The sequence below is a fragment of the Lissotriton helveticus genome, chromosome 5_1, assembly GCF_964261635.1.
Source record: "Lissotriton helveticus chromosome 5_1, aLisHel1.1, whole genome shotgun sequence".
Taxonomy (NCBI): Eukaryota; Metazoa; Chordata; class Amphibia; order Caudata; family Salamandridae; genus Lissotriton; species Lissotriton helveticus.
This window is the reverse complement of record NC_136065.1, coordinates 1,921,367,117-1,921,388,361: the sequence shown is the minus strand read 5'-3', so window position 1 is coordinate 1,921,388,361 and position 21,245 is coordinate 1,921,367,117. Positions and strand designations below refer to the sequence as shown.

Here is a 21,245-nt window from a genome sequence, read left to right as displayed (position 1 = left end):
TCGCCGCTGGAGCGTGTACCAAGTCCAAGCCGGTCGTGTCATGCCTCAGTTGTAAGGAGGGGTCGACGGTCCAGTCAGCCGGTGAGAAGATGTCCGGCGTAGGAATTCAGTGCAGGGAAAGGGATGCTAGCCAAGAGGGGCGGCACTGTCCACCAGGTGCACACCTGGCTGTCGCAGCAGGTGGTGTCTGCAGCGCACCAGGGAGATCAGCTCCCCGTTTCCTAGCTACTATGCCAGCCTTTCCTGTGCAGCTCTTAACCCCATCCGTACTTAACGCTTGTGTACTGCAGTTGTGAGGGAGTTCGCATTGTGTACAGGCAAATGCCACAGTAGCGCCGCAATAGCGCCAGGGCTCGCCTCTGGTTCCAGGGAACTACGGTGCAGTGGACGCGGTGCCCAGAGCGCATCCAAGCTCCTCTGGCAGAGTAGGTCCACTGTGTGCACTAGGACTCAGGGCAGTCGACGTGCGAGGAAGCGTGTCAACAGTGCAGCAGCGCCCAATATGGGTATGTTGTGGGGCAAGGCGAAGAGAGAGTTCCCATGCTATCACACCAGTGGTGCCATCTTCTGTGTCTCCGTGTGGGTGGAGGTCCAGGTCCGCATCCACTCGCCCAGTTATCGGAGGGGAGCCAGGTATAAAACACCTCCCGGGTTGCCTCCCCCAGCCAGAGCCATAAGCGGTTCCAAGTCGCCTCACAGTAGGGGAGTCAACGGGCACTCACCTCCAAGCGCGGCATGCAGCTGGGCACCGATCAAAGTGTCGCGGCACCAAGTGTTCCTCCAGCGCTTCCCGACTCCATTGGGCCCAGCAGACAGGGCGCGTCCCCGGTCTCGGATGGCCACTGACGCCGACCGGAAGTGGGCACAGGCGGGGGGCGCCGCACCTCCGATTCAGCGGGGCGGTCCAGGGCAAATGCACAGCTTCAGCTCACGCCAGGCAAGAGGAGCGCACCGCAGGTTCTCCGGTCGCGGGCAAAAGGCAAAACCAACTGTCTCAACATCAAAGTAAGTCGCAGGCCCGGGATCTTCAGACGCAAACCTCCTCGTGTGGCAGCCAGCGGGGGGGGGGGGGTCATCCGCATCACGCTTCCATCCATCGGCGGCACCTTTGTCCTCCGTGATGGGCACAGGGGGCGGTCGGATCCCGCCACTAGCACCGGGCATCGACCACCGCCGGGAGGCCCAGCAGGCCGGTCGGATCCCCGACCTCAGGTGTTTCTCCACGCCGGCCGGAAGTGCACGCAGGCAGGGCGTCTAGGGCTTCTCACCCTCGGGGCGGTTCGATGGGACCAAACAGGTTCAAACTTCGGTAGCCGTGAGTTGGATGCTTCAGGTTTCCTCGCCGACGATTCGCAGGCCAAAAACGGATGAATTTGGTGGAGAAATGGCCTGTGGTAGGGGAGCTTCTTGCGGAGCTCTACCCAGGCACTTCCACCACCATTGCGTGCTCAGCCACGCCCCATTGACTAAGTAAGAGTGATGTAGGAATTACCGACATCAGGGTATTGACCATTGGCAGCTTCTTTCTTGCTCTTCCTGTAAAGCTTGCAAATATAGCTTAAAGGTGAGTGAATACCGATCTCCCTTTAATGGCAACACTACTAAAATCGGATCTCATTATACTTGTTCATCAGAATTTACTGTCTATGTCCTACAGTGCCCATGTGACCTAGGGGATGGAGGCAGCCATCAAGCACTTGAAATTACAATATCCGGTTGCTGGATATTTCCATTCCTACCGCAATAGAGACATATCCAAACTCAAATTATTTGTAATAGATCATGTCCCAGTTTCTAAGAGGGGAGGTGATAGAATCAAAACATTAAGAAAGCTGGGATCTGAGTATATTATTAGTCTCAATACCAAGGCACCTGCTGGCCTCAGTACAGAAGAGGAATTATCTGTCCATTTGGGCTGAAATAGATTGGTTGATCTTAATTGATTAAGGAAATGTTTTTAAGTTTCCAAAATTTTCTCCAACGAATTCTCTTATACGTGAAATTGATAAATGCTTTGCAGACCTTTCTTTCTTCTTACGTTTGCCATAATTTATACATCTGAGCTTGAGCTCTATTCTAAGATGTATTTTTTTGTAAAAAATCATTTTAATTCTCTGTCTGCACTATAGCTACTTTTTCGTGCACCTTTCTCCATTCATTATTTAATTAATTTTATTATTTTTTTATTTGGGGTGAGATTTGACACATTTGCTTCTCTGTCTATCATCCTTTTGTCTTTACAGGCTCCACACCTGTATGAAAAGTGGAATTTTCTTACTGGAAGTCACTGTAGATACAACCTAAAGCATGCATCTATGCACAGCCATCATCATAGTGGAGAAGTGTGGCTCACTGGTTAGAGGAGGCAGACCTGGAAGCAGAGGTCAGCCCGGGACCAGGGTTCAATTCCCGGCTCGGCGGGGTCTTGAGTCCTAAAATGTCCATGGACTCGACAATTCTCGCTCCGGTGCCTACTCGATTCACGGGTTCACACTCTGCGACTCTGGGCAATAGCTTGCTTAATCTCCACAACGGCCCCTCGCGGCGGGATGCCTGGCTTTCACCTTGCGGATACCCTGCCGGGGTTATTTCACAGGGGAATACCAGAACGGGTTCCCTAAGCAAGCGCTTAGAAACCGCTTGGTGATTTGCGCTATATAAATTCCTGTACATTTACATCTTCTATTCTTGACAACCAGACTGTGGTTGGTGGGAGAAGATGAACAACTCTATTGTTTGAGAGGATCTCCTACAAACATATTCCGTGACTGTCCACTGTGGCTGCGTTGTAATCATATTAAACACAATGGTAAATACTTTTTAGTTGAAACACAGGCCCACTTGGGCTGAATGGAAATTATTTTGTCGATTGTATTTGTTGTCATAGGATAAACTCTTTTCAGCTGTAACATATGCCCACTTGGGCCGAATGTTGATGTGCTTGATCAGCGGTACCAACCTTGACTATTATCAGACATTAACTTGGTATTGTTCTAGTTGTTCGGGGTAATGACCAGTTGAATAGCAATAACAACAGTACTCCTGAACAGCAGCTCATTTACTAGTCCGGACGGGGAATATGTGATTGAACATAATGTTTTATAATTTTTTGTCATAATGTTTTGTTATAAGTAGTTCCCATACTACAAAATGACAATCACGGGTGCCACTGATTTCAGGGGTCACAAAAGATATATTATTATATAGTGTCCACAAATTGAGTGTTGGCATTTTGTGAATTTGTACAGTTGATGAGTTATAATGATGATTATTATGTCGAAAACGTGGAATTATATGTTGCATATATTAGCAAAGACAGGATGCTTGTTTCCGTTTCAGGGAAGGACTGGCTTAGGCAGTTCGGGCTGGACTGTTCTCATGAGGCACAGGGTCAAGACTGATTTGCATATAGCTGGGTCTAAACTGAGGTGGCAAAGTGATCTAAAGAATGATGATGGATTCAACCCAGATCTGTGACTGGGGGTGAGTCAATCAATCAATCACTCAGGGGAATTGTAAGCACACTACTCACCTCTGAAGGTTCAGTCAAAGAGCCAGGTCTTGAGTGTCTTCCTGAAGGTGTTCAAGGAGGGGGGACGTCTGATGTCGATTGGGAGTTCGTTCCAGTTCTTGGCCGCCATGTAAGAGAAAGCTCTTTCCCCTGTTCTGGCTCTGAGAATCTGCAGGATTACGGCAAGGGCGAGGTCGGCAGATCGGAGGTTTTGCTTGGGTGTGTGAAGGAGATTCTCTTGTTGAGAAATTTGGGTCCACTGTTGTGAAGGCCTTTGTAGGCATGGGTGAGTATCTTGAAGGTGATTCTTTTTTCTTTCTATGGGGAGCCACCTGGAGTTTCTGCAGGTGTTGGCTGATATGCTTGTGTCTAGGGATGCAGAGGACGAGTCTGGCTGCGGTGTTCTGTATGATCTGGAGTTTGTGGAGCAGGGCATAGAAGGCGTTTCGTAGTCCAGTCTGCTAGTTATTAGTGCGTGGGTGATGGTCTTCCTTGATTCATGGGGGGATCCATTTGAAGGTCTTTCGGAAGATGCGGAGGGTGTTGATACAGCTGGAGTCGACAGCGTTGACCTGTTGGGTCATGGAGAGGGAGGAGTCAAGCACAATTGCTGAGGTTACGGGCATGGTCCCAGGGGGTGGGAGGGCTGCCTAGGGCGGTGGGCACCAGGTGTTACCCCATGCAGAGGGGGAGGGTCCGAGCATGAGGACCTCTGCCTTCTCTGAGATGAACTTCAGGCAGCTGCTGCTCATCCAGGATGCGACGTCCTTCACTCCTTTCTGGAAGTTGAGCCTGATGGTGATGGGGTTCTTGGTGAGGGAGAGGATGAGCTGGGTATCATCGGTGTAGGATACTATGCTGAGTCCATGATGTCTGACGATGGCAGCAAGGGGGGCCATGTAGAAGTTGGAGAGCGTAGGGCTGAGCAACGATCCTTGGGGTACTCCGCAGTTGATTTCCGTGGGTTTGGAGAGGAAGGGTGGCAGTCTGATTCTTTGGGTTCTGCCGGTGAGGAATGAGCGGATCCAGTCGAGGGTGGTTCCCTGTATTCCTGCCTTGCGGAGCCTGGCGGTGATTGTGCGGAGGGAGACGGTGTCGAACGCTGCAGAGAGATCGAGCAGGATCAGGGCCGTGGTGTGTCCTGGTTCGAGGAGGGAGCGGATGTCATCCGTGGCGGCGAGTAGAGCGGTCTCGGTGCTGTGGTTGCTGCAGAATCCGGATTGGGAGGGGTTGAGTTTTTTTCAATGAATCTTGTCTGCTGGGCATTGACGGTCTTTTCAGTTACTTTGGCTGCGAATGGGAGGAGGGTGATGGGTTGGTAGTTCTTAAGGTCCGTGGGATCTGCTAAGGGCTTCTTGAGCAGGGGTCTGACTTCTGCTCGTTTCCAGTCATCAAGATAGATGCTGTTCTTGAAGGTGGTGTTGATTGTGTGACAGAGTTCTGGAGCGATGGCGGTGGAAGATGTGCGGTGGGCAGGGGGCAATGGGGGCTCCTGAGTGGATGCCTTTCATGGTTGAGGTGGTGTATTTGGTGGTGACTGGGGTCCAGGAGGAGATGGTAGGCTGGCTGGTGTTGCTGGAGGAAGATGTGGTTTCGGGGTCAGGCATTTTGTCGTTGAAGTTGTCGTAGAGGCCTTTGATTTTCAGATGGAAGTAGGATCCAAACAGAGGTCCTGGGAGGCAGTGATGTCCACGGTTTCACTGGGGGCTTGGTGATTTCCTGGATGATGCTGAAAAGTTCCTTCGAGTTGCTGGAGTTGGCGAGGATCTTGTTCTGGATGAAGGTCTTTTTGGTGGATCTGATGCGTCGGTGGTGTTCCGTCAAGGCATTCTTGTAGGTGGTGCGATCTTCAAATATTTTGCTGTTTTTCCAGTTCTTCTCGAGTTGTCTGCAGGTGCGCCTGGATTCTTGGAGATCAGCGATGAACCATGTGGCCTTCCTGGGGCGCTGTCTGTCGGGGTTATGTAGGGGTGCGAGCTTGTCTGCGCAGTTGGAGATTCAATTGTGGAGTTCCTTGGCTGCTAGGTTGGTGTCTGTCAGGTTGGTGGGGGGGTTTTGGTTGAGGGTGGAGTTGAGCTGCTCCTCGGTGACTTTGCTCCAGTTCCTTTGTGGAGAGCGAGTTGAAGGTTTGGCGGTGTGGGTTTTTGACGCCGAAGTGTACGCAGTGGTGGACCGTCCATGGGTGTTGCCGGGTGTGGCTGAAGTGGATGTTGTTACCACCTGCAAAGATAGGGTCCAGGGTGTGTCCTGCCTTGTGGATAGGTGTGGTGATGAGCTGTTTCAGTCCGATGTTGGTGAGGTTGTCCAGAAGGGTGGCGGAGTTGGGGTGGCTGGGGTTGTCGAGGTGGAAGTTCAGGTCTCTGGTGAGTATGTAGTCCATGGAGGCGATGGCGTGGGGGGCGTTGAGGTTGGCTATGGTGGTGGTGGAGTCACTGTTGGTGGAGGTGGAGATTCATAGGGAGCTCTTGTGTGCGATGGCAAGTCCTTCCCCTGGGCGGTTGGGGTGGTCCTTCCTCTGGACCTTGTATCCGTCAGGGATGGCGTCGGCGATGTCGGGGGCAGAAGTGACGTTTGTCCAAGTTTCGGGGAAGATGGCAACATCTGGTGAGAGGGTGTCGAGGAGGTCCCAGATCTCCATGGCGTGTCTGTGCAGGGAGTGTACGTTGAGGAGGATGCCGCTCAGGGCTTCTGTGGTGTTGGCATTCGGTGTGGGGGTTATGGCCATGGGGTGTGAGCGGTGGTGAAGGTATGACGGCAGTGATGGCAGGAGTACTGTCCATGGGTGGTCCTCGGTGTTGCCTGCAGGCAGTTGTTGCTCCTTCTGGGGTCGACTGCGAGGAGGGTGGTAGCATCGTAGCGATGGATGGTGAGAGTGGAGGGTTCCTGGTGCTGGTTGCGGTCCGGTTGCGGACGGGCGCAGACGGGCTTGCGGCCGGCATTAAATAGGGAAAGAGGAAGGGTAGCACAGCAAGGAGGTGGGCACGAGAACGGCAAGGGGGAGGGGCTGCGGGGGGCAACGTCGGGAAAAACAATAGCGAAGGGCACACAAAAACGAAGGGCAGACAAAAACAAATATAGGCACAGAAATAACAGTGAGACAAAATAAGTAAGACAGTGAAAAAAGAAGTAAGAAAAAGGTAGTGAGACAAAAAAGACACTACAACAGAAAAACAGGCACACAAAGACAGACAGACAGAAGTGGAGCAGCAGATGGGCAAGGCTCTCCCTCTGGACCACCTGGCGCAGGCAGGAGCTTGCGGGTAGAGGAGGGCCTCGAACACCTACCAGGATAGAGGTGTCTGAGGCAGCGGCAGGTGAGGCTACATAGGAGCTGCTTGTGCGGAGAGCGGGACCCTGGCCAGGAGGTCAGCGGTCCTGCTCATACACCCGAGCAGCGGCCGGCATTAAATAGGGCAGGGGGAGGGAAGCACAGCTGGGATGCGAGTGCGAGAACAGCAGGGGGAGGGGCGGTGGGGGGCAGCGGCAGGAAAAACAACAGTAAAGTGTCTGGAAAGTTTCAGCGCTCCATCCATCATCTCCTTGTGTTTGCTATGTTGTATATATTAGGCATGAAAAAACTTTAAGATTAGGAACAATCTTTTTATTTTTATTGATTGACCTCAGGATGCATATACTTGATGTAACCTTGTAAGACGGCTGCCATGAATATGGGTGAGATCGCAGGCCAGATAGACCTTTTTTATGTCTATGTAAGTGTTAAGAAGAGAGGCTCCACAAGTATTGAGGTGAGAAGAAAAAGTTTATTTCAACCGGATTCTTCTGTGCCAACCACTAGAGTGAGCTCACCAACATTCTAAAGCGAGCTTCACTCCAACATTCTAAGGTGGGAGAACCCAACCAGTGGGGAAGGAGGTGACAGGGTGCAGGGGAGCGTACCAAGTTACAACACACCTCCCTATGTAACGGTAGTAATAGGATAGAAAGATGCAGGCGGGCATGGTGAGGGAGGGGTAAGAGGGAAAGAAGACAAGAGCAAAATATGATCAGGTTACCTAGAAGGAGACAACCAATAATATTGCATTGAGGAAAAACAAATACAAAGTTACATAATGAAACCTACTAGCATGGATGCATCTAGGAGAAAACAGCAGTACATACATCTGATATAAAAATATAGGCATTACATACTGTAGTCAGATTGCCACGTCGGACACCTACGTTGACGTGCAAATCTTCCCTTAGTGAGATCACCTGACACATCTCCAGAGTCATCGTTGCTGGGAAATTCAGAAACATGAACATTAGTGCAACAAGCCTATCTATCCATGCTCCACAAATGACCATCTTCTAACAGAACAGAGTTATTGTCCATATTTCTGATTCTAAAGGGTCTTGAGAAAACTGAAGACTTGGACTTTAAAGAGAGAGGGTGTCTATCCACCCAGATGTAAGCATTCAAATCCCTGAGGTCAATACAGAGGCGGATCCCCTTTCGCCCCCCTTAGCTGCTACAACAATGGCGGCCAACCACTCTGAGCTTTCAATACGCTCTATTATCCTGTTTTCTTCTAGTCTGTTCAATTCATTTTGTAAGGGTTCTCTTAATAGCAAGGGAATAGACCTGGCTTTGTGTACGACAGGCTTTGCGTTAGACTTTAGTTTGATTTTGTGGAGGAACACTTTAAGCTGCCCCAAATTATCTGTAAACACCTCTGGAAATTTTTCACACACTTCCTTTCCAACTGTAGGCCTGTCAATAAGTAATACAGGCTCAGGGGCATTAGGGTCTAATTTGATACCCAGGTCTTTTTGGTACTTCCACCCTAACAAATTAGATCCCTTTTCTGTGATATACACTTTTCCCAATGTAGATCTATCTTTAAAGTTAATCTGCATTAACAACATACCAACCAGAGGAATGGGATTGTAGTTGTATCCCCCTAGTTTAATATCAGGAGGCAAAAGATCATAATTTTTATGGCCTGAATTTTGTTTGAAAGAAGCCTCATTTATTAGTGTGTAAGGTGAACATGAAACCGCAAAAACCTCATAAGCAACACTGTCCAGAAGTATTTTACATTCAGGATAACAATTTACATTCTGTTCTCCAATGTTCAACACTTGGAAAATAATGTCCCCTTGCAATGGTTGTTCAAAATCTTGGATCACCATGTGAGTAGTACTTTTCTTTCCATGGCATACCCTCGAAAAATGACCCCTTTTTTTGCAATTACTGCAAGTAACACCTCTTGCTGGACATTTTACAACATTTGCCAAATGGTTTGGGTTACCACATCTATAGCACTTGGGCTTGTTAACCTGCACGCTATGTTTATTCACCTCAGGTTGGGTAGTTTTGTATTTATTATCTTTTTGAACTACCTTGTTCACACAATTATCACTAACCTGTTTCACCTCATGTGCTTCCTTCATTTCATTCATACAGTAGCTTGTGTGCTCTATGCTAATTGCAATATCAACAGCTCTTTGTAAATCAGGGGCTTCTGCTAAAAGTCTCTCCTGAATTTTCTTTTCACAAGTGCACCTGACTAATTGGTCTCTGATTAATGACTCTGTTAGTAATCCAAAATCACATGTGGCTGCCAAACCCCTCAACACAGCAATGTAGTTCTTTACTTTTTCATTTTTTCCTTGAACCCGCAAGAAAAATTTATGACGCTCAAGGACAATATTAATTCTGTCCCCGAATTGCTCCGACAATTTTTTAACCGTAGCCTCATACACATCAGGTTGAGCTACACCATCTCCCCCCACATTGATGTTAGCCCCTCCCTCAGCTATCTCAGGCAAATCCTCAAACACATCCCTTCCATATTTACCCAAATTATGAAGTAGAATGTGTTGCTTCCTTAATGACGAAAATCTATTTCTACCAATGGCAATCAAGTATGACTCAAACAAATTAAATCATTTTTTCCATGAAATAAGGGGATCGCCAGCCTCATCCAAAAAGGGCGGTGGCTGGGACATGTTTAAAGCAGTCATTTTGAGAAAAGAAAGGAAAAGCAAGAAAAGAAGAATACAAGGTAGAGGAGACTGAGGAAAGGGTAGTAGAAAAGAGTAAGAGGAGAAAGGACAAGGAGAGAAGCAGGAACAGCATTCACAGTTTCATTAGAATTATGTATATTAACAAATTTCTGATGCTGAAAATAATTGACAAAAAGACACGATAATGCAATTCTGAAACGAATGAAGGGTTCAAAGCTGTGCCAATCAGCGAAGAAAACGCTAGATGGCTCCTGAGGAGAAATTTCTTGAAACATTATATTAGATAACAGTGGAAACCTTAAAATGCCCAATAAACAGTTTGAACAATGAAGGTTCAGTTTAGCTGGAAACCTAAAAAAAAACTAGGTGCATACTCTTCGGGTTAAGAATCAACCCCAAAACGCTGTAGTCAGTCTCTGTGTGAGTATCCCAAAAGACAGCAAAGCAAAATGAGAATCTCTCATGAAGTACCAGTTAACTGACGTGGAGAGTGAATCAATAGAAGAAGCGAGATGCTAAGGAGCATGCAAAAACTCGTTGGTAGAGTCAGTCACACAAACCACGATATCAGTTTAAAACGTTCCCAAAGGAAGTCTTGCCTCTGATTTAGAAGCGATCGCAACTTCGCTGATGAAAAAGAATTATAGTGAAGCCACCATCAAGTAAAACGTCGACGTCCGGGTTGGTCCGACCACACGGCAGTCGGGTGAGGAGAAATAATAAAACAGCTTCCTACCTCATCCGTGCCTGGCAACTGTCTGTTCCACACAGAGCTTTAATGCCACGAACTGCGCAGGCAGAGACAGCACCACAGTCGTCAACACAACGACGGGAAGGAGGACCTCACTCCTACCTCATCACGTGGTTCTCCAAAGCGGTCCGTCAGACGAACCTGACGAGCGGAGAGCATGAAGGGCGGCGCAGTTCTTCGACATCAATTACACTCTCAGCAACCAGGCGGAGCTGAAGGAGGCGTCCCGTAACCAAGGAACTCCATCAAAACAACACTCCTCTTCCGTCTCCTGAAAACGGGACTGCACGATGCTTGTGCTGAGGCAGATTACATCCGGAAAGACGACAGGAACGCTTCAATGTATATCGCTTCCCTCGAACGCCGCATACAGTTGATGACAACCTTAAGCAAAATAGAAGAAAATTGCTGCAGACGTCCGAAATTTTCCTGAAATCACAGCTTCAATAATGATTCCATCTTCCTGACTTTCGTAGTTGACATAGATAACAGGGGGAAGAATCCATCCGTCCCCAGCACGGTGTTCGTCACCAAATTGTTAAGAAGAGAGGCTCCACAAGTATTGAGGTGAGAAGAAGAAGTTTATTTCAACCGGATTCTTCTGTGCCAACCACTAGAGTGAGCTCACCAACATTCTAAAGCGAGCTTCACACCAACATTCTAAGGTGGGAGGACCCAACCAGTGGGGAAGGAGGGGACAGGGTGCAGGGGAGTGTACCAAGTTACAACAGTAAGCTTCTACTTGTAAATTTGCACGAAATCACAAGCACATTACCCGTGAGCAAGGCATGTGTGGGACGCCGAAACGCGTAGGGCTTGTCTGAGGGTGTTTGCTGCCTAAAAGCATTTGAATGTATTTACAATAAATCTATGTCGATTATTGAACTCAGCATGAGTGCACCTCATTTTCGAAGCTGAGTCTAGAAGTGGTGATTTGAATGTATATAAGGAATGGTGTAAACAAGAAAAACCAAACCAATCACCATCCATCATTACAACGAATGACTTGACAATGCTAACATCCTTGACTGGTCTTGAATTATAAGCATCTGGAGCAGGAAACCCACCAATAGAATCTGTATCAGGAAAGGACCTATGTGAATGTGAAGCAATACCTACAGATATGATACCAAACAGCGGATGCAAACCAAAATCAAAATTCTGTCCTCATCTCCCTGTTGGAAATAAAATTGATTTATTCTATGAAGTTGTGACACAAAAACATTCCTGCTCCAACAAAGAAGAACCGATACACCTAACAGAAGGTTCAGGAGGAAAAGTCGCATAGATTATGCAACCTGACATGTACAATTAAAACGAGAAGCCTCTAGGATGATAAATTCAGCAAGAGTTTATTTAAAAAGTGAAGGGATTTATAATTTATTACACATTTTTAGAGGTTAAAAAGAACAATTGCGCTCAAGATGGAATGTTGGTATACAAAAAAACACACATATCATAAACCAAACAAGTGGCTAGACAAAAAACATTACAAGTCTAAAGGATCAGCACACATAGACATAATAATGTGTCCGTCAATAATTATGGCCACAAAAAAGCATCAACGGCGTTTCGACCGCTGTATTACTGTACGGTCATCATCAGGACTTGAATTTACTTGAGCGTTACACAGCTGTACAATAAAGATTAAAAGATCACATTAGTTAATGTAGGCTTCTTCAAAGGAAAAGGCTAGAGAGATCCACCAAGTGCCATAGAAAGGTAGAAATTTGAAGCAAAAGAAGGAAATAGACTGCCACCACACCAATAGTGATTCCAGCAACCAACAAAGGTAATACACATAATCACCTTTTCATTAAAATCAGTAGACAGACCAAACGATAATTGATGGCTGTCAAAATAGTTCTGACAGCCATCAATTATCGTTTGGTCTGTCTACTGATTAATCTTTATTGTGCAGTTGTGTAACGCACAAGTAAATTCAAGTCCTGATGATGACCGTACAGTAATACCCCATGAGTGCCCGTTGTGCTTTCCCGTTGTTGATATATCTATATTTTATATATATATATATATATATATATAAATAGCAAAGAGCACAAGCGCTTCAGGAGGGCTCCCCGTTTCAACCTAACCATCCGGTCCTTCTGTGGCTCCCATGAGATGTCTACATATTCCCTCAGGGTTAAAAAGTAGGTCCGACGCGTTTCGGGGCCAGAAAGCGCCCCTTCTTCATGGACTGAATTGTGAAAACACCAAACTCGCTTTGTGATGAACAAATCAATTTATTTGAACAACGGGCGTCGTCCGCCCTAAGTGGGTGGAGTTACAACACCGAGACTTGTGGGATTTGAAGTCTATACAAAGTGAGAGGTTATGATGCCCTTGAGTAGGTTGGTGTTTTTCTACATGATTATTGTCCGTTAAATCCTTGAGTAGGAGAGGAGGGAATTCGTTGAAGTCGCTGTTTTGCAAAAGGTTGTCTTGCTGTATGGGCGAGTGTCTTCCCACTCGTCCCAGCCTTCAAAGGCAGAGGTGTTTGTTCTCCCTCTGAAGTGGAGCCCCTCCTTCGGCCATGGCGGGCCGTAGAAATGTAGAAAGCAAAGAGCACAAGCGCTTCAGGAGGGCTAACCGTTTCAACCTGACCATCCGGTCCTTCTGTGGCTCCCATGCAATGTCTACATATTCCCTCAGGGTTAAAAAGTAGGTCCGACGCGTTTCGGGGCCAAAAAGCGCCCCTTCTTCATGGACTGAATTATGAAAACACCAAACTTGCTTTGTGATGAACAAATCAATTTATTTGAACAACGGGCGTCGTCCGCCCTATGTGGGTGGAGTTACAACACCGAGACTTGTGGGATTTGAAGTCTATACAAAGTGAGAGGTTATGATGCCCTTGAGTAGGGTGGTGTTTTTCTACATGATTATTGTCCGTTAAATCCTTGAGTAGGAGAGGAGGGAATTCGTTGAAGTCGCTGTTATGCAAAAGGTTGTCCCACTGTATGGGCGAGTGTCTTCCCACTCGTCCCAGCCTTCAAAGGCAGAGGTGTTTGTTCTCCCTCTGAAGTGGAGCCCCTCCTTCGGCCATGGCGGGCCGTAGAAATTTATATATATATATCACCAATTCCTCCTCCAAACGGAAAGAGCAGAGGCCACACAGGGGATACTCAGGGAAAAGCATTTTAAATACGGCGGAATGCATTTTCGGCCAGTCGGCCTCATCAGCGCCTAACAGTGTCCAGGAAGTAAGAAAAGCACCAACCAATGTGAGTCCTGGTTTTTAAAGAGTTCGCTCCGCCCTCAAACAAATGTTTTTTTCTCACCCTATTGTAGTTTGAGACCACGCCATGGACTACGAAACCCAGAATGCAATGTGGTTCTAGGTGGGCGATGCGGGGCGGGGGACAAAAGTTGTACTGCCAAGTGATAGCACCAGGTGCAAGACGGTTCGTGGTGCCTCTGATGACATGTTCCTGCTGTGATGTAAATAGAGCGCCTCCCTGGGTCCCCATAACCACGCCAGCCCCTGCGCTTTAGGAATCCATCAGGCGGGGGCAGGAATGACAATGCAACCCGCCCAGCGCAAAGTGAAGTCACCTTGCGACCACCATGCCTCCATCCATCAGCACAGAGGTGGGCCGGGACCTTCCAATACCTTGAATAAATATTTATATATATATATATATATATATATATATATATATCCAACAAACAGCCCTCCGATGAGAAAGGTAAGAGGCCACTCTGGGAAACCTTGGAAGCCATTTATTTAGACAGTGCAGGCATAATGCATTTCGGCTAAACTAGCCTTCCTCAGATGCCACTGCTGCCGAGATGAAGCTCCACCCACGCCTTTAAGTGTCCTGTGTTAATCCCATTGGAAGGGATATTGCATCCCCCGGTCACATGCTCGTGCACCCCAAGTGGTCAGGATTTCACTACAGTTCCCAGAAAGCACTGCTCTCTGTTAAGTGTTCCGTGGGGAAGGCAAAGAAAAACGAAACCCAAGTGGGTTTCCACTGTTCAGGGCAAAGGCGCAGCATATCCACATGGAGTGTCCCGGTTTGTAATGATGTCCTCAGGCTTCCTTGGGTCCCCTTGACGCTCCAGCCCCCTGCGCAGCTTCAGCCTGGAAGCGAGTCGATGTTACAGTGAAATCGGCTCCTCGTAAAGTTACGAGCTGCACCTGGCAGCATCCCTGGCTTTTGCTTGCACTTGAGGCGGGCAGGAAATATTCCAATCCCTTGGAGAAAAAAAAGAAAGCTGAGACAGCTGGTGCCAGTATTTCTCCTGCCACTTGGAAGAGCGGGGCCTCTTGCACGCCTCTGGCTGGCGCACAATAGAAATCCAACAAACAGCCCTCCGATGAGAAAGGTAAGAGGCCACTCTGGGAAACCTTGGAAGCCATTTATTTAGACAGTGCAGGCATAATGCATTTCGGCTAAACTAGCCTTCCTCAGATGCCACTGCTGCCGAGATGAAGCTCCACCCACGCCTTTAAGTGTCCTGTGTTAATCCCATTGGAAGGGATATTGCATCCCCCGGTCACATGCTCGTGCACCCCAAGTGGTCAGGATTTCACTACAGTTCCCAGAAAGCACTGCTCTCTGTTAAGTGTTCCGTGGGGAAGGCAAAGAAAAACGAAACCCAAGAGGGTTTCCACTGTTCAGGGCAAATATATATATGTTCCACCAACTTTCTTCTTCTCCAGCGCTGCATGCAGAAATCACGGACCACCAGGCAGCTTTCCAGTACACAGGTAAGTTTATTATAACCTTTCTGTTTCTTTTGGCATGACGCGTTTCGGGTACACACTACCCTTGATCACATAACAGTCATGTCGTCCGAGATACCTTTAAATACTCATTTTTTTCACTTTGCATACCACGTGACAGTAAAAAGTGAAAACATACTGGTGTTAGTGATAAGAACGGCAGTCTCTCTATGTGAGCAGCATTCAATTTCATTTCTGATTTATATTGAAAGATCTCAAGCGTGGCAGAATTATAACCACACATTCTAGCAGCACAAATGCATTAATGGTGTATTAAGCACACATATAAATATGTAAATACGCAAATAATTTACCCTGGTGTGATTATTGCACTGTGAATCATTATACATATTAAAATTATTTCAATTATATACACGATTACATATCCTGTACAATGAAAAAATATATCAATATATATATATAAAAAAAATCTCTACAATTATATATATATGCATTTGATATACCGCATTTAATTGTGCAAAATTCCAGCCTCAATGCTGGAAAAGCATGTGCAAAATACGCCAGTATGTTAAGCAGTCCATGTTCCCCCCAATTGTATCTCTTTGGAAAAACACGGACCTCGTGCAAAATTACTGCCTCAATGCAGTTGCGTATGTGCAAATTCGCTATGAATGCATGCTTCGTCTTTTTATACAGAAATGTGCAAAGTTAGTAGGCTCAAAGATGTTGCAATTCGACACCTTCCCCCAGGTGTCCCCCAGATGCTCGTTCAGTTACATCCTCAATTTACCAAAGTGCTAAGTGCTATACCCTAAAAAAATGAGTGAATCATAAAATTATTACATCTAATAACAGTGAAGATCTGTACATATTCGAGAATCAAATAATATTCTACAATTTCGTTTCAGCACTATTTAGGGAGTAGTGTAAGTTTTGTTAAAGTTCACCCCTGTATTTATCCACCAACTGTCATAACTGAGTTAATCAAAATATAGATCCCTGCAAGCCTGCAGAAAAATTCAACTGGTTGGTGGAGAAAAATCTCTTAATGTTCCTTCCTCTTGTTGTCTTCTAAGAATTCTACAATATAAGAGGATATATGTGAATTAATAGTAGTAGCAAATCAAAAGAGAAATCTCAAAGAAAAGTATGCAAATCTTCCGTATTATTTAAGCCGGTAGGAAATTTGCTGTTCAGATTCAAGATGTATTTTGTCTCTAGCTGTCTTAGGAGTATCTCCCTATTGCCTCCTTTTCTGGGCATGGGGACGTGATCGAAAACAAAGTACCTTAGGCAATTGATGTCTTTGCTATGAACAGATTTAAAATGCTGGGCGACCGGATAAGCCGGGTCGCAGTTGATAATAGCTCTAATGTGCTGCAGTATTCTCACATGCACCTGGTGCTTGGTGCTACCCACATACCTAAGCCCACAGGTGCACGTGAGAATGTACACTGCAAAATCTGTGCGACAGTCAAAATTGCCCCTGATCTTCTGTTCCTGTTCTCTGAAGGGTGTTCTGTATTTTGTGGTTTTTGACACCAAACTTGCACGCTCGGCAGGTAGCACACTTGAAGAACCCCTGTTTAACAGGTAGCCACGTTTTAACTAACGCCCCTTCTGTCACGGGTTTAGATAAATACGCCTCCATAGTTTTGCATTGCCTGAAGGTTACAGTTGGTCTTTCTGATAATCTATCCTTCAGGATATTGTCAGTCAAGACTATGGGCCAATTTCTACTTAAAATAGATTTCATCTTGCGCTCCTGCAGGCTATAGGTCGTAATTAGTCTAGGTGCCTCTTTATCATCTCCTTTGTCTGTCTTCTTATCATCATGGCTGACTGGAAGTAGGGTCTCCCTAGTTCTGGTATTGGCTTTCAGGACTGCTTTAATTAGAACGCTTTCTGTGTAACCCCTTCTTCTAAAACGTTCCACTGTCTCTACCTTGCATTTTTCATATTCCTCCGGTGTGCTGCAGATACGCTTTAATCGCAAGAGTTCCCCGAAGGGAATGCTTGCGATTAAGTGTTTAGTTTGCGCACTGGTAGCATGCAATAATGCATTGCCTGCCGTGGGCTTCCTAAAGGCACTTGTTATTAATTTCTCATCTACTGCCTGTATGCGTACATCTAGGAATTCAATAGTAGTTGAACTGATGTGTGAAGTGAAGTGTAGGTTATACTCATTCTCATTGATCTGATCAATGAAGTCCTGTGCACTTCTGCTGTCCCCCTTCCAAATTATAAAAACATCGTCAATGAAACGTAGCCAATAAATAATGTTCTGTTCAAAGATGTCTCCATATTTAGCCATGAGGACCCGCCTCTCCCAGAGCCCTATGTGCCAGCACGCATAGCTCGGGGAAAAGCAAGCCCCCATGGCCAGCCCATGCTTCAGTCTAAACAGATCCTTACCAAAGGAGAAAAAATTATTGTTGCGGCACCAGGTGATAAGTGACAATAACATCTTATTGTGCAATGCGTATTCTGCTGGTCTGGTGTTCAGAAAGTATTCCACCCCCTTTAGACCACAATCATGTTGGATACTCGTATATAACGACTCAATGTCCAGAGTCACTAATGTTAAATCATCATATATATATATATATATATATATATATATATATATATATATATATATGTTCACCAAAGCGCCCTGTGCCTTAGGACCGCACTCAACTTTGCTCTGCCTCCCGGCCTGGAGATGCAGTCTGCCTTCATGTGCCACATTACATTCCTGCTGCCAACGCGTTTCAAGGTTTCTCAACCCCTTCTTCCTGGGCAATTCAAAAAACGAAATGTGAAACTCGCAGCCGTTTCATTTCCATCAATTTATTCAGCTGTCTGACGACCCCCAGTGGGTGGATGCAAAGTACCCAATTCAATTGCAAGATGGGACATCGAGTCTTTAGTGCGAGAAAAACACTCTTCCTTTGGTAAGTTCAGATGTACATTTTTATATTTTCATTTCTATTATTACCTACAGTAGGTGCAGCTCATTCTGGCAGGCTTATTTAGAATATAGAGCAAGGTGCTGATCCAGTAATGGTCAGTACAAACGGCAGCCTTGTATAGCTGGTTACAATTTTTTTCTCCAGCCAACAATGGTGCAACTCCCCGCGATCGGACCATTGCGCAATTTATGTTCACCAAAGTGTCCTGTGCTTTAGGATCGCACTCAACTTTGCTCTGCCTACTGGCCTGAAGATGCAGTCTGCCTTCATGTGCCACATTACATTCCTGGACTCTGTACGGATTGGAACCGACTATAGGTGTTTAATGAAAGCTCAATGTGACTACACCTCCCAGCATGCTGTATAAAGCGAATAAGTACGTAGTTGAAGCCTTGAGGGGCTTCAACTAATCAGCATGCAGTATAAAGAGCGCTCCAATGCGTACAGGAGAAATGCCTCTGATTAAGTGGCACGTTGGCCACAGAAACGCGTCAGGCAGCACAACAAACTTGGATGGCTAGGGCGGGCTGCACCCTGATGCCGGATGGCAGACGCACTGTGCATCTTGAGAAGCTTCGATAGGTCAATATATAGATGACATATAAGTTTGCTTATGGGTTTATTTCTCTGTGATAACGAATATCTCTCACAATGTGTAAATATGAATATAGGAAATGTTTGTATAAGTGCTTAACTATTGAAATATTTGGGAGAGATTGTAATCTTTATCAACAGCAAAAATGTGAATGCCTGAGCCTGTAATAAAGTAAAAGACACACAATTGATGGATGGAATGCAGAACAAATCAAAACATTCCCCCCCCAATCAAGAGATCTGGGTTAAATCCATCATTCTTTTGCTCACCATGCCACCCCAGTTTAGACCTGGCCATATGCAAATCAGTCTTGACCCTGCGCCTCATGGGAACAGTCCAGCCCAAACGGCCAAGCCAGGTCCTCCCTGGACCGGAAACAAGCAGCCTAGGACCGCTTTCGGGGTTTCACCCCTCATCAGCCAGGATAGCTTGATTCCAGTGGCACAGTGAGCCCAGGACCCACGTCTGGGCATACCTGGCAAACTTAGGGCAAAAAAGAAAAAGACAAACAATTGATGGACGGAATGAAGAACCAATCAAAACATTCACCCCCAGTCAAGAGATTTGGGTTAAATCCATCATTCCTTTGCTCACCATGCCACCCCGGTTTAGACCTGGCCATATGCAAATCAGTCTTGACCCTGTGCTTCATGGGAAACAGTCTAGCCCGAACTGCCAAGCCAGGTCCTCCCTCGACAAGAAACAAGCATCCTAGGACCAGTTTCGGGGTTTCACCCCTCATCAGCCAGGATAACTTGATTCCAGTGGCACAGTGAGCCCAGGACCCACGTCTGGGCACTGGCGCTCTTAGGGCGAGAACGCAAAAGACACACAATTGATGGACGGAATGCAGAACAAATCAAAACATTCACCTCCAGTCAAGAGATCTGGGTTAAATCCATCATTCTTTTGCTCACCATGCCACCCCAGTTTAGACCTGGCCACATGCAAATCAGTCTTGACCCTGTGCCTCATAGGAACAGTCTAGCCCGAACTGCCAAGCATCCTATGTGTCAGTGAGTGGTGGCTGGGAGACAAGTGCAGAGGCTGTAGTTGGTTGTGTGGTGCTGTAGCAATGTAATACTCTGTGATGGAAGAAAAGTGCTGGGAATGTTGATGGTATTGTTTACGGGTGGTAGTGCAGTAAGTGCGTGGAATGGGAATGCAGTAGTGGGGGTGTAGTGCCGCTGTGGTGGGAAAGGTGATGTTTGGGGTGTGGCAGTGTGGAGCTACGAAGTGTACAGCATTGCCTGCAGATAACAGGATAGTGGTGTCCGGCTGTAATAAACTAGTGTGAGGTAGTTCAGTGCAGGGGTTGGCAGCACGGCCATAGAAGGTGGTCCTTGGTAGAGGTAGTATGGTTATTGGATGTGCTTCTGCAATGCTAGGAAACTAGTAAAACACTAGTGGGTTGTGTAATGTGTCAGTGAGTGGTGGCTGTATGTGGGTTTGGAGTGTAATAGAGTGGTGGGGTTGATAACGTTATGGAAGGTGTGGTAATGAAGTGTTGAGAAGTGAGAATCGGTAATAAAGTGCTTTGAGATGGCAGTGCCGTTGTTATTGTTATTGTTTATATAGATGTGTGTAATACTTTAGTGATGGGGTTAGCTGTACAGTGTGCTGCTGGGCAGTGGTATGCAAGTCATAAAAGGAGGTATGTTGGTCACTAGATGTAGTAGTGCTTTGGTGTTGGTGATAATGTGATGTTGGAAGTGGTTGTGGCATTGCGATAACTGGTAATGTAGTACTTTGAATTGGCAGTTTTATGCTGTAAGCTGGTGGTGTGGTGATAGTTAGGTGGTCATGGTAACTGTGCAGTGCTGTGGGGTAGCAATTTTGTTTGGATGACGATTGTTCCTGTGAACAGCCCAGTGCTTGGGATGGCGGCATGGTATTAGAGGAAAACTGTGGTGTGGTGTGAAGTGCTTGTGCAGTGTGATATTCTGCAATGGTAACCCTGTGGTATGTTGATTGTGCAGTGGTGGTGGTGTGGTGGATGTGTAGTGCAATGGTTGAATAGTTTCTGTGCATACAGTTTATCATAATATTTTGGATGCAATTGTGCAGTTTACTATTGTAACGAGTAAGAATCCTCCTCAGAGCTCTTCATCAGAAACTCCTAAGTGTGATAGTTTAGACGGTGCCTCTGGTACAGTAAGTACATATGTTTAAAATGATGCTATTGGAATTCCCGTCCAGTGAGATGTGGTTTTAGGATGGAAGGACTGAGCTCAAAGTAGGGGTTCTCATATTGTTCCTCAGAAAAATACAACCCAGCACGATCGCCCAGAAGGTGGAATTGAACCACTCTGTCGCTAAACAGCTACAGGTTTGAAGCCTGCACCCCAGACCACTGAGGTTCATCCGGGCGATTGCAGAAGTTTCACTGGCAAGTATATATATCCCAAAAACACAGAACATTTCACTAACAGAGTAAAGCTCATGGTCTAATTTAGTACTGAGCCTGCATGTCACTTTAATGATCTAGGGGATCCTCGCATTTATTTCTGATTACCTTAACTTTGCTGCTATGAGTTAAGGTTCAGCAGCTTAACTGAAGCTCTTTCTTTATGTAAATATGATGTAAGCCTTCTGGGTAAACGAGACGTCTCTTGTATAAGGTGAGCAAAGTTCAGGTTATTGTCTTTGGAAAGTTCTTAGCAGTAGCAAAGGGGAGTCCATGGAGTAAACTTTGAATACACGGAATTTAGTTTCTAAAGCACCATATAGTAAACAGAGTTGTCGGTGGCTCAATGAAGGGCTCGTTC

At 46.3% G+C, this 21,245-nt stretch overlaps 1 non-coding gene across 1 annotated transcript; it reads right to left on the bottom strand.

The window, feature by feature from the left end:
* Positions 1–20,760: 20,760 nt before the first annotated feature.
* Positions 20,761–20,847, bottom strand: TRNASTOP-UCA (transfer RNA opal suppressor (anticodon UCA)). The gene has a single exon. It is a non-coding gene; the product is annotated as a tRNA-Sec (tRNA).
* Positions 20,848–21,245: the final 398 nt, after the last annotated feature.